This window comes from Bombina bombina, chromosome 2 (assembly GCF_027579735.1).
Source record: "Bombina bombina isolate aBomBom1 chromosome 2, aBomBom1.pri, whole genome shotgun sequence".
Lineage (NCBI taxonomy): Eukaryota > Metazoa > Chordata > Amphibia > Anura > Bombinatoridae > Bombina > Bombina bombina.
In genome coordinates, this window is record NC_069500.1 from 389,924,862 (window position 1) to 389,940,812 (window position 15,951).

Here is a 15,951-nt window from a genome sequence, read left to right on the forward strand (position 1 = left end):
GACTTTGATGAACCATGTTGTCCTAGTGAGAAATAAGCCAATGGAAACTTGGAATGTGGAATTATATTATCGAATACAGCAATAAGTATTGTAATGTTATTGTGGCTATGTGTTGAACTAATATAACCAAGACTAGTAAAATGAAACTTATGGTGGCACATTTTTATTGTATTTTCTAACGCTGATGTTATATTTCAGAAGACTTGCAACACATTTATAGAAAAAAATATTAATGAACCAGCTAGCGATTATTATAGTATTTAAATGATTGGGACATGTTTGCAAATGATGGATTCTGTGTTGAAAAAAGATCAGGAACCATTTTTCAAGGATTTAGTTCCATGTTGGGTTTTTATGCTAAGCCCACAAATAGTTATAAAGAAATGTTTTTCTGTTAAATTTTGGTATCATGCAATGTTTAAAAGTATTTTAATTGCAAGTGTTACTTATTGTTTGCTTTTGCTTGTGCTAGCTTCTGTGTAGGCAAAATCCAGATGAATTAATTCTAGAACATATGTGTAATATTTTCAAAATAGCCAAGCATTTGGTTTAAAGCTAGAACATTACAAGTAAGCCCCAGCATCAGGCAGATGCTATAATTTAAACTACTGTGCTATTAAAAAAAATCAATCTTTTATTAAAGAGGTATAGAAGAAGCCATCATATAAAAAGTCTATTTCCATATGTAATGAGCCAAGAGATGTACATCATACAGATTAGTTTGTAATATTTAATTCAGTAGGACCTATGTTAGTGACTTTATTAGTTGTTGGCAATGCGTTTATTCTGTTTATGGCTGTGATTATATAATTACATTTATATACATGAAGATCGGTATCTTTTTATGTGAGTCACTTCCTGAAGACAGTTTGCTTTTACAGGTGTTTTTCATATGCATTTATTTCTAATTTACTTCCATAAGGGATAAACTTCCTATTCATCTTACGTCTCCTAGAATGATAATCAATAAACACACAACACAGGTTTTGGGCTAAAGACCGGTCACGGTCACGTTTATTAAAAATAAACCTCTTAACTAGGCATATTTAAATATGCCAATGTAGGCAACTTACTCCTAATAACTTAAAGAACTGTATAAAGTTCTTAACAATAATTTGATGGCGGCAATGAACTAGCTATTGCCCCTACTGACAGACGGCCAGGGTCCTACACAGTGTTTGCAGCGCGGCACGGATTGCCGCACCCAATCGGCAGAGAGATAGAGCTGTAAGCTAAAAGAGTTGTTTGTCGTAGGATTCGTAGGGGGGAGTAACCCCTGGGTCGGCACCTAGTGGGCGTCGCCTCCCCATCCCAGGGCATCACCCTTCACTCTCCTTGCCCGCTCTCTGGGCCCTGACCGACCGCCAGCTAAGGCATAAACAACCAGCCCATGAAGGCGACCCCCCCATGCGAGTCGTAAAAACACGCCTGGACAGGTGGAAGGCTACAATTAAAACCTGGACTTAAAAGGCTAGTTCACATAAACCTACCAACGCCAGGGTAAACCCTAACTTTACCGCTATGAGCCGTCATTTCTTCATCCAGGGATGGGAGGGCGGGGAAAAAACTCCTTTGAAGTCTAGAACCAGGAACAAAAGAGGGCCAGATCCATTGCAGCAGGACCTATAAAGGTAAGCAGAAGCAACCGCCCCCACATTTGCAACACTGCAGCATTTAGTACCCTCCAGACTTCAACTCAGTGATCCCTTAATTTTGTTACAGGCCCACTAGAGGGCCCTCCACTTCCAGTAGTTATAGCTGGTCCAATCTAAATCCTGGGGGCTGCACTGTGACACTCCCATGCTTACATGTGGCCCCCACTTTTTAGACTGTACTTTTTGCAGCCTGTAACAGAGTGATCCTCCTGTCTGTAAATTGTTCATTCTTCTTTTTTATTGGATGCAAGGTCTATGATTCTAGGTATTTGTGTATATGTAGGTTATTCTATTTGCCTGGCAAAATAACTATTCAATTAAAGTGTATTTATATAAAGTACATCATTTAGTGTTTTAATAAAAAGACTTCAAAAACTTAGCTCACTGTAATTTTTAAGAAGTTATAGCACTTTACATCTATAGAAGATATTGGGCTAGATTCATGGTTGCTCATTGTTAAGGTTAGATGTTTGAAATTCAAAGAAGCTCAATTTACCCATCTGCTCTAGCCTCATACATAATATCTTGCATAGCAAACGAGAAATGCTAGCAATGTTTTATTAGGGTAAATTAGTCTTGCAGGTAGACTTACAACTCTCTTAGAAATCTTGCAGACACAACCAAAGGTCTTGCCATGGGCATTCCTTTGCATTCTAGATTCATGATTTGGGGTTTTCACTTAAAGGGACAGACTACACTAAAATTGTTATTGTTTAAAAGATAAATAATGCCTTTACTGCCTATTCCCCAGCTTTGTACAGCCAACATTGTTATATTAATATACTTTATAACATTTAAACCTCTAAATGTCTGCCTGTTTCCAAGTCACTACAGATAGACTCTTATAACATGCTTTTTTAGTTGCTTTTTACAACAGGATACTGCTAGTTCATGTGGGCCATATAGATAACATTGTGTTCACGCCCAAGGAGTTGCTTAAGAGTTAGCAAAACACAGTACTAAATGCAAGTCAATTGATAATAAATAAAAAGCCATGTGATTAGGGGGCTGTCAGAAGATGCTTAGATACAAGGTAATCACAGAGGTAAAAAGTATTTAAATTTAACTGTGTTGGTTATGTAAAACTGGGCAATGGGTAATAAAGGGATTATCTATCTTTTAAAACAATACAAATTATATTGTAGACTGTCCCTTTAAACCTCATTCAAGCATTGAGAATTTATAAAGACGTTCCCCTGTGAAGTATCTTGTCTCCCAGTTGAGTTTCTCTATTTCAAAGTTGTCTTTATTTTTTGTTGTTTTTTTATTTTTTTTATTTTTCTTATTTCTCTTCAAATATTTTTAAAGTTTAAATCTGGGGTATATGATTTATCAATGTCTGTCCAACATGATACGCTCTAGCGTATCATATCCGACAGACATTGCTTAATACACTGTCGGCATTTAACATTGCACAAGCAATTCTGGTGAACTGCTTGTGCAATGCTGCCCCCTGCAGATTTGCTGCCAATCGGCTGCCAGCAAGGGGTATCAATCAACCCGATCGTATAGGATCCGCTCAGAGGTGGCGGGCCAGTTAAGGAGCAACTGCTGTTTCCAGTGAGCCTGAAGGCTCGCACGGAAACAGGGGCATCAGGGGCCATTCGCACTTGATAAATCGGCCCCAAAGACTAAACTTCAAATGAATAATAGATTTTTTTTCTGACAAATTTCAAATTTAGATCTATTTCCATTCCCCCTGTATCATGTGACAGCTAATCACAAATGCATATACGTATATTCTATGGGGCATATCTATCAAGCTCCGTACGGAGCTCTGTACGGAGCTTGAGGGCCCGTGTTTATGGCAAGCCTTCAGGCTCACCAGAAACATCAGTTATGAAACAGTGGTCTAAAGACCACTGCTCCATAACCTGTCCGCCTGCTCTGAGCAGACGGACAGACATCACCGCAATCAACCCGGGTTGATTGACACCTTCCTGCTGGCGGCCGATTGGCCGCGAATCTGCAGGGGCGGTGTTGCACCAGCAGCTTGCAATGCTGAATACGGAGAGTGTATTGCTCTCCGCATTCAGCGAGGTCTGTCGGACCTGATCCACACTGTCAGATCAGGTCCGACAGACCTTTGTTAAATAGTCCCCTATGAGTTCTTTTTGGTGACTCAAAAAGAGTAAATATAAAAAGACTGTGTACATTTTGTTAATGGAAGTAAATTGGAAAGTTGTTTAAAATTGCATGTTCTATCTGAATCATAAAGTTTAATTTTTTTACTTAAGTGTCCCTTTAATTTGTTTGGTAAGGTTTTTTTTTTTAAATATATTTTTATTTTCGGCGATATTTCACATATTACAAACAACAAAAACTGTAAGGCTAGACAAGTTAGGTTACATTTTTCCTTATTACATAGTAAACAGGTTTTCAAAAATGCAGCTGTCTGATATATGCCTAATTTTTCTTAAAGAAACGCATATGGAATTCAGAACTAATACCTTTAAGTAACTGAATATGAATTGTTCATGAACAAGAAGAAGAGAGTCCATAATCTTGTTACGGATTAAAATTGTTCTAACGTCTCTGTAAACCAAAGCTACAGTTTAAATTAGTGTAGTGATATCAGTAACAGTAATAATAACAAAAGACCATTTCACAACAATAAGAAACATTTGCATAAAAAAAATTGGTGTATACATTTTGAAGGGGGGTGAGAGAGGGGAGGAAGGGAATAGGGGGGGGGGGAAAGAGAAAAAAAAAAAAAACTCTCTCAGGGTAGGCATTGTCTAAGTGAGGGATCTTAGTGTGGGTTTTTTAGGTGAGGAAAGAGGGAATTCCAAGGTTCACAGATATCTGAATAAAGGTCCAATGTACCTCTGTTTATAGAGACGGCTTCCTCCATTTTCCTAATATATTCAACTATTTCAGATATTTTATGTATTGTGGGGACTACTTGTTACCTCCAGTGCCTCGCTAATGATAATTTGGCTGCCATCATGATATATATGTATAGATGCTGTTTCGTCTTGGAACTTTTGGGGGGTTCTAAATGTAGTAAGCACATTGTTGGGCTACGGAATGGTGGAAGACCCATCCGTGAGCATAGGCCAAGTATCTCCCCCCAAAGGCGTTGTATATGTGGGCAATCCCACCATATATGGATATCATCACCTTTGTTCCCACATCCCCTCAGCACAGAAATGAATTAGTGTTGGAAACTCTATGTAATCTACTAGGGACCCAGTGCCATCTAGTCAGTAGTTTGTAGTAAAGTTCAAACAATGTAATACAGTGTATAACAGACTTAGTAACCCTGATGGCTGTTGACCATTGTTTGGGATCTATATTCCGTTCAAGGTCTCTTTCCCATGCTAAGATATTATGGGTCTTACATAGTGTAGTGGAGTCTAAGAGGCATTCATAGTGTACTTTCATAGATCTCTGTCCTTATAGTCCTGGCTTCCATCTAATATCCCATATAGTTAAGTCACTAGGCGCTGTAGTAGTAAATCCCCAACTACGTATCAGAGATCGGAAGCGCATAGTTTAAAAGTCTCTCTTCAGAGGAATAGTAAATTTTAGCTTTATTTTAGCATGTGTAAGCCAACTGGATCCATTATAGCGCTCTCCTGTCACTCTGAGGTTAATGTTTTCCCACAAAGTGGGATTTGATCCTGGGAGCCCTAAGACTAGGCCTCTGATTCCTTGGATTGAGAAGAGGTGAGAGTGTCTAAGTTTATGCCATAAATTTAAGCATTGTTTTATGACTACATTAGTAAGAGGGAGTGTCGACAGACAATGCTGAGGGACCTAAATGAGGTCCGAGAGGTAAATATTGTATGGCAGTGATGCCTGTTCTATCTCATACCATCTGGGCCATTCACCAGAACCACGGCAGTTAGAAATGTGCATCAGCATCACTGCCTTGTAATAGTATTTCATTTTGGGTAGCCCTAGACCTCCTCTATCAATTGGTGACTGGAGGATATTGCGGGAAATACAAGGGCGGGAATTGGCCCAGACATAGGTGTTCAAGAGGGATTGGTATTGTTCTATTAGAGCCTTCGGCACTCTTAAGAGTAAGCATCTATATAAATAGCTAAGCTTCAGAAGCAACATCATCATGAAAGCAGAGATTCTCCCCATCCATGATATCTCTTTATATCTGGGGAGGGTAATGTCATGTTTTAGAATTTATAATATGTGATTATGATTCCGCTCTATTACATTTTTCGGATCATGCGAGAGTTGAACTCCCAAGTGTTTAATTCCTTCTCTGTTCCATTTAAATGAGTATTGATTCTGAAGAAATTTAATTTAGGGTTTCAGGAAGATTTAGGGGTTAAGCCTCTGTCTTCTCTACATTAAGTTTGTAGAACGAAAGAGTACCAAAAAGCTTGAATAAGTATAAGAGAGGAGGTATGGAGGTATTTGGATCCGTGAGGAATACCGTCAAGTAATCCGCAAAGAGACTCAATTTTTGTAGCATACCATAAATATGTACACCCTTAATGTCTAGATTCTGTCTCATCACTATAGCTAATGGCTCAATAGCTATGGTTAATAAGAGGGCAGTGTACCATTACTAAAGAGGAAAGGATTCTGAGCAGAAGCCAAGTCCTCTCACTCTGGCCGTAGGGTTAGAGTATAAAGCTCCAATTGCTGTTTGGAATGCTTGAGATATGGCCCTTTTTCCCATAACTTCATTCATATACTCCCACCGTACCCTGTCAAATTCTTTCTCAGCATCAAACTACAAGGTCACAAGTGGGAGTCCTAGTCTATGTGCCTCTGTGAAGATGTTCAGGAGTCGTCTTGTACTATCTTTCCCATGCCTATTAATAATGAAACCTACTTGGTCTCTGTGGATGATAACTGGCAATAATTTACAAAGTCTAAAGGCTAGGATTTTGGCGAACAGCGTAACATCTATGTTTATGAGCAATATGGGGTGGTAGCTTGGGCATAGCTGGGGGTCTTTTCCCTCCTTTGGTATTGTAAAAATAGTGGCTTCTAGGTATTCCGGTAATAAAGAGCTTGTATTGAAAGCCTTAGTGAAGAGTCTAGAATGTTGGCATAGGTTTTGGCATAGGTTTTGTAAAATAGGGGGGTGTACCCATCCAGGCCTGGGATCTTGTGAAGTTTTAGCTGTTTAATCGCTGTTTTGATTTCTTGGTGGGTAATAGGTTCAGATAAGTAAGCAATTGTATCAATATCTAGTTTGGGGAGTTTTAGGGATTCCAGAAATCTAGAGATTGCCGGCCTATCTACCATCTCTGTATCCTCTTGAGCTCCTATATTGTATAGGGCATTATAGTAGTTCTTAAATGCTTCTCTGATCTCTTTCGGGGAGTATACAACCTTATCTGCTAACAGTCTATCAGCCCAATTCCCTTGGTAACAATATAATTGTTTTAGTCTGAGTACATTATCTTGAATTCTCTGTGTCTCTTTTCCAGTTATTTCTGTTCATAGTTATATGGGTAGCAAGGGTACTGTCAGGATTGTCTTTGTTTTTCCTTTCTAAAGTCCTCAGTTCCCCAAAGAGTTGTGCTAAAGTCGCCCCTCTATCTTGTCTTAATTGGGCTGCCCTTTTTAATAGAGTTCCTCTCATATAAGCTTTCATTGAGGCCATAGTGTGTCATTGTCTGTATGTCCATAAACATTGAGTGTGAAGTATTCCTGGAGGTCTGTGGCAGTCTGTGTTGTCAATGGGTTTTTTAATAAATAGTCTGCTAATCTCCATGATCTAGAGCCTCTGTTCTGAGAAGACATGGATAGACTAATTGTTAACATATCATGGTCTGACCATGGGCAGACAGAGCTATGTGCTTGGGTGATTTTGTCTAATGACCAAGAGTTGCAGAAAAATTTAACTAGTCAAGAGTAGGAGTTGTGGGCTGTGGAGTAAAATGTATAGTCCGGGTCATTAGGGTGTAGACACCTCCAGTAGTCAAATAAATTATTTTGTATTATTATGTTTTGGAATCTCTTGGATTCCGTTACTATCTGTGGGTCAGGTTTTAATTTTTTAGGATGTTTTTTGTCTACTAATGTGTCCCAGGTGATATTAAAATCCCCACCCATAAGAAGTGGGCCTCTCCTTATTTGTGCAATGTGCTGGAGTAGGTGTCGAAAGAAGGACCATTGCTTCTCATTTGGGGAATATACATTCACGAGGGTGCACACCACATTGTTTAGTTTGCATACTATAATCAAATACTGTATATACCTTCTGGGTCAGTATCAATAACTATCGGGGTATAGGCTATGTCTTTCCGAAGTAGAATCGCAACCCCTTTCTTTTTTTCCGGTATGTGGTATGTACACATATCGTATAGAGATTATATTTAAGATCAATTTGGGGGGAGTCCGTCCAGTGGGTTTCCTGGAGGTAAGCTATTCCAATTTTGGCTTGTCTTGGGGAATTTAAACCCTTAACATTAAGGGTGGCTAATTGTAACGGTGACATTCAAATAGTTGGGGGGTTAGGTTCCGTGATATTGTTGATGCAGAGAACCAGTTTGAGAGGAGATGAAAGAGAAGGAAAATAAAGGGGGGGGGGGGCAGAGGGGGTGGGAGGGAATGGAGCAGAGAAGGGAGGGTAGAGGTAATATTAGGTATACTTCAGGATGACATATCGCTGTAATTGCAAATGTAAACATTAGTAGTACGCATTTTGGAAATAGTATGGTCATGGCAAGCGCACAGAAGCACTGCCCAAGGTCACGCTGCAGCCCCTTTTCTCAGGGTCTCAATGTGGCACAAAAGTAAGCATACATATACTTAATCTGTGGGGGGGTTAATTAGTTATTATGCTAGCTGTAAGTGCTTACCTCCCTGGCTGAGAGGTATGTAGTTTAATATACCAGGGATAAGATAGGTGGGGAATCACAGTTCTACCATGTAGGACCATGTTAGCCATGCTTACTATTCATACATTTATTATTAATAATAATAATAATAATAATAATAATAATAATAATAATAATAATAATAATAATAACAATAATAATAATAATACAAAGCTGAAGACTGATTGGGCATTATGAAGCTATCAATAATCAAAGGATGCAAGTTATGAGACACAGATGGAGTACTGTGTGCATTTGTATGTAGAACATGGAGAAGATTGAGATTACCATAGCATTTTCATCTAAAATGTAACATGAATATATTGCTATATGTATTGCTTATTAATAATAATGGCTGCAAATGAAATTGGTTATATATTTGTTATTAAAACCAATGAAAACGTATGTTTGGAATGACACAAATCTTGTAGAATGCCTTCACTTTACATCTATTATATCAGTTAGCATGATATTATTACAAATTGTCAGCAAACCAAAGGGTTAAATGCAAGTTTAGGATAACAGGGTGGGCTTGCATGCAAAACACATTTGCCCTAACATGCACAGGCACAATCAGTGGGGAAATGAATACAGTTAGTAATAAGGGATATAGCAATCCTTCATTAGTTAAAATACCAGTAAAACGGCATAATCGACAAATACATAAAAAAAAAATGAATGCAATATCACTTACTTTGAATTTCAAATGAGCAGTACATTTCTTTCCTGCAAATGTCAAGGTTAACTCCCCCCTGTATCATGTGAAAGCCATAAGCCAATCACAAAGTGCATATACGCACATACTGTTAACTCCATTTTTCCTCCCCCTGTATCATATGACAGCCATCAGCCAATCAGAAAATGCATATACGCAAATACTGCTAATTCTATTTTCCCTCCCCTGTACCATGTGACAGCCATCAGCCAATCACAAAATGCATATACGCACATACTGTGCACTCTTTCATATGCTCAGTAGTAGCAGGTGCCTCAGAGAGTGTGAAAGTTAAAAAGATTGACACATTTTGATAATGGAAGTAAATTGGAATTATTATTTTTTAATTGTGTACTGAATAATTAAAGTTTAATTTAGAGTTTAATGTTCCTTCAATAACACTTACATAAAAGTAGGGGAGTACAGGAAGTGATGCCCCCTAGAAATACAGACCTAGTCATGTGTGCTCACCTAGGCCTAGATTTAGAGTTTGGCGGTAGCCTCGAAAACCAGCGTTAGAGGCTCCTAACGCTGGTTTTAGGATACCGCCGGTATTTGGAGTCAGTCAAAATAGGGTCTAACGCTCACTTTTCAGCAGCGACTTTTCCATACCGCAGATCCCCTTACGTCAATTGCGTATCCTATCTTTTCAATGGGATTTTTCTAACTCCGGTATTTAGAGTCGTTTCTGAAGTGAGCGTTAGACATCTAACGACAAAACTCCAGCCGCAGGAAAAAAGTCAGTAGTTAAGAGCTTTCTGGGCTAACGCCGGTTTCTAAAGCTCTTAACTACTGTACTCTAAAGTACACTAACACCCATAAACTACCTATGTACCCCTAAACCGAGGTCCCCCCACATCGCCGACACTCTAAAAAAATTTTTTAACCCCTAATCTGCCGACCGCCACCTACGTTATACTTATGTACCCCTAATCTGCTGCCCCTAACACCGCCGACCCCTATATTATATTTATTAACCCCTAATCTGCCCCCCTCAACGTCGCCTCCACCTGCCTACACTTATTAACCCCTAATCTGCCGACCGGACCTGAGCGCTACTATAATAAAGTTATTAACCCCTAATCCGCCTCACTAACCCTATCATAAATAGTATTAACCCCTAATCTGCCCTCCCTAACATCGCCGACACTTAACTTCAAACATTAACCCCTAATCTGCCGATTGGAGCTCACCGCTATTCTAATAAATGTATTAACCCCTAAAGCTAAGTCTAACCCTAACACTAACACCCCCCTAAGTTAAATATAATTTAAATCTAACGAAATTAATTAACTCTTATTAAATAAATTATTCCTATTTAAAGCTAAATACTTACCTGTAAAATAAATTCTAATATAGCTACAATATAAATTATAATTATATTATAGCTATTTTAGGATTTATATTTATTTTACAGGTAACTTTGTATTTATTTTAACCAGGTACAATAGCTATTAAATAGTTAAGAACTATTTAATAGCTAAAATAGTTAAAATAATTACAAATTTACCTGTAAGAGAAATCCTAACCTAAGTTACAAATAAACCTAACACTAGACTATCAATAAATACATTAAATAAACTACCTACAATTACCTACAATTAACCTAACACTACACTATCAATAAATTAATTAAATACAATTGCTACAAATAAATACAATTAAATAAACTAGCTAAAGTACAAAAAATAAAAAAGAACTAAGTTACAAAAAATAAAAAAATATTTACAAACATAAGAAAAATATTACAACAATTTTAAACTAATTACACCTACTCTAAGCCCCCTAATAAAATAACAAAGCCCCCCAAAATAAAAAAAATGCCCTACCCTATTCTAAATTACTAAAGTTCAAAGCTCTTTTACCTTACCAGCCCTGAACAGGGCCCTTTGCGGGGCATGCCCCAAGAAATACAGCTCTTTTGCCTGTAAAAAAAAACATACAATACCCAAGCCCCCCAACATTACAACCCACCACCCACATACCCCTAATCTAACCCAAACCCCCCTTAAATAAACCTAACACTAAGCCCCTGAAGATCATCCTACCTTGTCTTCACCATACCAGGTTCACCGATCGGTCCAGAAGAGCTCCTCCGATGTCCTGATCCAAGCCCAAGCGGGGGGCTGAAGAGGTCCATGATCCGGCTGAAGTCTTCATCCAAGCGGGGCAGAAGAGGTCTTCCATCCGATTGAAGTCTTCATCCAAGCGGCATCCATCCGGAGCGAAGCGGCAGCATCCTGAAGACCTCCACCGCGGAACATCCATCCTGGCCGACGAGTGAACGACGAATGACGGTTCCTTTAAATGACGTCATCCAAGATGGCGTCCCTCGAATTCCGATTGGCTGATAGGATTCTATCAGCCAATCAGAATTAAGGTAGGAATATTCTGATTGGCTGATGGAATCAGCCAATCAGAATCAAGTTCAATCCGATTGGCTGATCCAATCAGCCAATCAGATTGAGCTTGCATTCTATTGGCTGATCGGAACAGCCAATAGAATGCGAGCTCAATCTGATTGGCTGATCGGATCAGCCAATCGGATTGAACTTGATTCTGATTGGCTGATTCCATCAGCCAATCAGAATATTCCTACCTTAATTCTGATTGGCTGATAGAATCCTATCAGCCAATCGGAATTTGAGGGACGCCATCTTGGATGACGTCATTTAAAGGAACCGTCGTTCAGTCGTCGGCCAGGATGGATGTTCCGCGGTGGAGGTCTCCAGGATGCTGCCGCTTCGCTCCGGATGGATGCCGCTTGGATGAAGACTTCAATCGGATGGAAGACCTCTTCTGCCCCGCTTGGATGAAGACTTCAGCCGGATCATGGACCTCTTCAGCCCCCCGCTTGGGCTTGGATCAGGACATCGGAGGAGCTCTTCTGGACCGATCGGTGAACCTGGTATGGTGAAGACAAGGTAGGATGATCTTCAGGGGCTTAGTGTTAGGTTTATTTAAGGGGGGTTTGGGTTAGATTAGGGGTATGTGGGTGGTGGGTTGTAATGTTGGGGGGCTTGGGTATTGTATGTTTTTTTTTACAGGCAAAAGAGCTGTATTTCTTGGGGCATGCCCCGCAAAGGGCCCTGTTCAGGGCTGGTAAGGTAAAAGAGCTTTGAACTTTAGTAATTTAGAATAGGGTAGGGCATTTTTTTATTTTGGGGGGCTTTGTTATTTTATTAGGGGGCTTAGAGTAGGTGTAATTAGTTTAAAATTGTTATGTTTGTAAATATTTTTTTATTTTTTGTAACTTAGTTCTTTTTTATTTTTTGTACTTTAGCTAGTTTATTTAATTGTATTTATTTGTAGCAATTGTATTTAATTAATTTATTGATAGTGTAGTGTTAGGTTAATTGTAGGTAATTGTAGGTAGTTTATTTAATGTATTTATTGATAGTCTAGTGTTAGGTTTATTTGTAACTTAGGTTAGGATTTCTTTTACAGGTAAATTTGTAATTATTTTAACTATTTTAGCTATTAAATAGTTCTTAACTATTTAATAGCTATTGTACCTGGTTAAAATAAATACAAAGTTACCTGTAAAATAAATATAAATCCTAAAATAGCTATAATATAATTATAATTTATATTGTAGCTATATTAGGATTTATTTTACAGGTAAGTATTTAGCTTTAAATAGGAATAATTTATTTAATAAGAGTTAATTAATTTCGTTAGATTTAAATTATATTTAACTTTGGGGGGTGTTAGTGTTAGGGTTAGACTTAGCTTTAGGGGTTAATACATTTATTAGAATAGCGGTGAGCTCCAATCGGCAGATTAGGGGTTAATGTTTGAAGTTAGGTGTCGGCGATGTTAGGGAGGGCAGATTAGGGGTTAATACTATTTATGATAGGGTTAGTGAGGCGGATTAGGGGTTAATAACTTTATTATAGTAGCGCTCAGGTCCGGTCGGCAGATTAGGGGTTAATAAGTGTAGGCAGGTGGAGGCGACGTTGTGGGGGGCAGATTAGGGGTTAATAAATATAATATAGGGGTCGGCGATGTTAGGGCAGCAGATTAGGGGTACATAGGGATAATGTAAGTAGCAGCGGTTTACGGAGCGGCAGATTAGGGGTTAATAATAATATGCAGGGGTCAGCGATAGCGGGGGCGGCAGAATAGGGGTTAATAAGTGTAAGGTTAGGGGTGTTTAGACTCGGGGTACATGTTAGAGTGTTAAGTGCAGACGTAGGAAGTGTTTCCCCATAGCAAACAATGGGGCTGCGTTAAGAGCTGAACGCTGCTTTTTTGCAGGTGTTAGCTTTTTTTTCAGCTCAAACAGCCCCGTTGTTTCCTATGGGGGAATCGTGCACGAGCACGTTTTTGAGGCTGGCCGCGTCCGTAAGCAACTCTGGTATCGAGAGTTGAAGCTGCGCTAAAAATGCTCTACGCTCCTTTTTTAGAGCCTAACGCAGCCTTTATGTGGACTCTCAATACCAGAGTTATTTTTATGGTGCGGCCAGAAAAAAGCCGGCGTTAGCTTTTCGGGTCGTTACCGACAAAACTCCAAATCTAGCGGCTAGAGTCTCTGGCAAGTATGCCACAGGTACTAAGAATAAAGAAACACAAATATGTGGATCACTAAAACAGAATCCCACTGTGCACTTACACAAGATTAATTGTGCATGAAAGACCTAATAATCTAATTGTGATACAAATGTTTTCTTGGCAACAATTATGTGAATCTATTATTATGAAGTGTATCAGTATTTAAAGGTACAGTTTACCCAAAAATGTTCTCACCTTTAATTTGTTCCCAATAATACATTTTACCTGCTGGAGTGTATTAAATTGTTTACAAGTAGCTCCTTTGCCATTATTTCAGTATTTCAAATAGCTAAGTTAGGCTGTTGTATCCTCAACTATACTGAAAGTTTCTATACTTAAGTATAAGCTATAGACAAGCTATGTTAACACAGCCAGTAGAAGAAATTACCCATTCCCAATGGGGGCAGAAGAGTTAAGTAATAAAATGTAAATTTTCCATGTTTCTCTCTAAGTATTTGGCTTTGGTTTACAGAAAGATATAAGATAAGGCAGCATGTGTGTGTACACAAAGTGATAACAAAATGAGATCTTATTTTACCTATAAGCTGAATCCATTTTAATAACTTGTGGTTTTAAAGCACAAAATCAGAAATTTCATATACAAAAACATGAAAATGCAATTTCTCATACATTTTATACTCTGCAGTTGGTATAACAAGTCATTGGAAATACTTTAAAGGGACATTAAACACTAAATAAATCATTGCTTGAATGTTCTATTCAAGAAAATTTTAGCCCGAGAATAACTTGTACATGTATTTTTAAAAACTATATTAGTTTAAATATTGAAAAAAATAATGGTAAAGTTAATGTCCATAAAGCATTGGGTGCCACCATATTGTAACTTAGGTTACCTTTTTCTGCTGAGGCCAATTAGGAATAGGTATAAATGGCTTACTAGAGTGTGCAACCAATGACTTTGTGTAATATTGCTGTATCTCTACTTCCATGTTAAACATGAATTGGAAAGCCCACAATATCCAGAATTAAATGACAGGAAAGGATAACAAAATAAATAATGAAAGTATATTGTAAAGTTGTTTTACTACATGTAATTAAACAATTTATATTAATATCTTGAGTTGTTTAACGTCCCTTGAAAAAAAAGTTACAGTATACTCTCCCTTTAGCTTGTTTAACATAAAAATATTTTGGGCTAGATTATGAGTGCAGTGCTTTCTTAACTTGTGCCTGTAAAGGGGCAAATTTGCCAGTTTGCGGGATCACAAATAGCCAGACATTACAAGTGGCTGGTTAATGCTCCCGTGAGCTTGTGGTTTCACTTTGCACTTGTTGCAATGAACCAGTGGTCACACCTCTGGTTAATGAAAAAAAATTGCCCCCCCAAATAAAGAGGACAGTAGTTTACATTGAAAATGAAGATGAGCATTTTTTTTAAAAGTGCACAAAGCAGTTGTAAAGGGTTAAAGTGAGGGGATGTGGGATGTTAGAAAATAAATGGCACCTTAAGTGCCTTTACATTGAGGTCAATGGGGACTGTGTTTTCACTATATATATATATATATATATATATATATATATATATATATATATATATATATATATATATATATACATATATATGTATTTGTTAATATGTGTATATACACATATAAACACATACATATACAGTATATGTATATAACTGTATACAGTACATATATAATTCTTTACTAATATACAAATATTGCGCTCCACTTGTAATCTAGGCCTTTGTCTTTTACTTCATTCTCAATATAAATGTATTAGTAAGAATTAATTTGTGGTTGATGAGATCATGTCGGTTTTTATAAGTCATTTGGGTAGATGTAAATGTGCTAACATTGTTTGTGGCATTTTAAACATATTTTGCAATAAGAAGATAATTGTTCTAGATTTATTTGTTTTTACTTTTTGGCAACAGTTTCTTTCCTGATGATGTTGTTAATTTATTACATCTAGCTCTAATTATTCCCATATTTCACTCTTTTACTTTGGTGCTCTGAATAGTAAGCTTATCTGCAGTAGCTGTATTTCTCATACCACTTGCAGCTATTTCTTGTATATGCTTCATTAGCAGGGCTTCACAAATCCAAGAAGGCTCCTAGAATTTTAAGTCTGATGTTGACATATAACTGGCAAAGAAAAACTGCAGAGAGCCTGCATTTACTTTAGAGGCATACAGATAATATAAAGGATGTGCAGGGACAAATATGCGGTCTGTGACATGTGCCTAGGTTTA

The 15,951-nt window shown here is 37.9% G+C and overlaps 1 protein-coding gene across 1 annotated transcript in view; it reads left to right on the forward strand.

Annotated features, from left to right (window-relative positions):
* ADGRD1 (adhesion G protein-coupled receptor D1) overlaps positions 1–15,951 on the forward strand; it is a 1,140,767-nt gene that overhangs the window by 302,563 nt on the left and 822,253 nt on the right. The gene's annotated exons all lie outside the window — the stretch shown is intronic.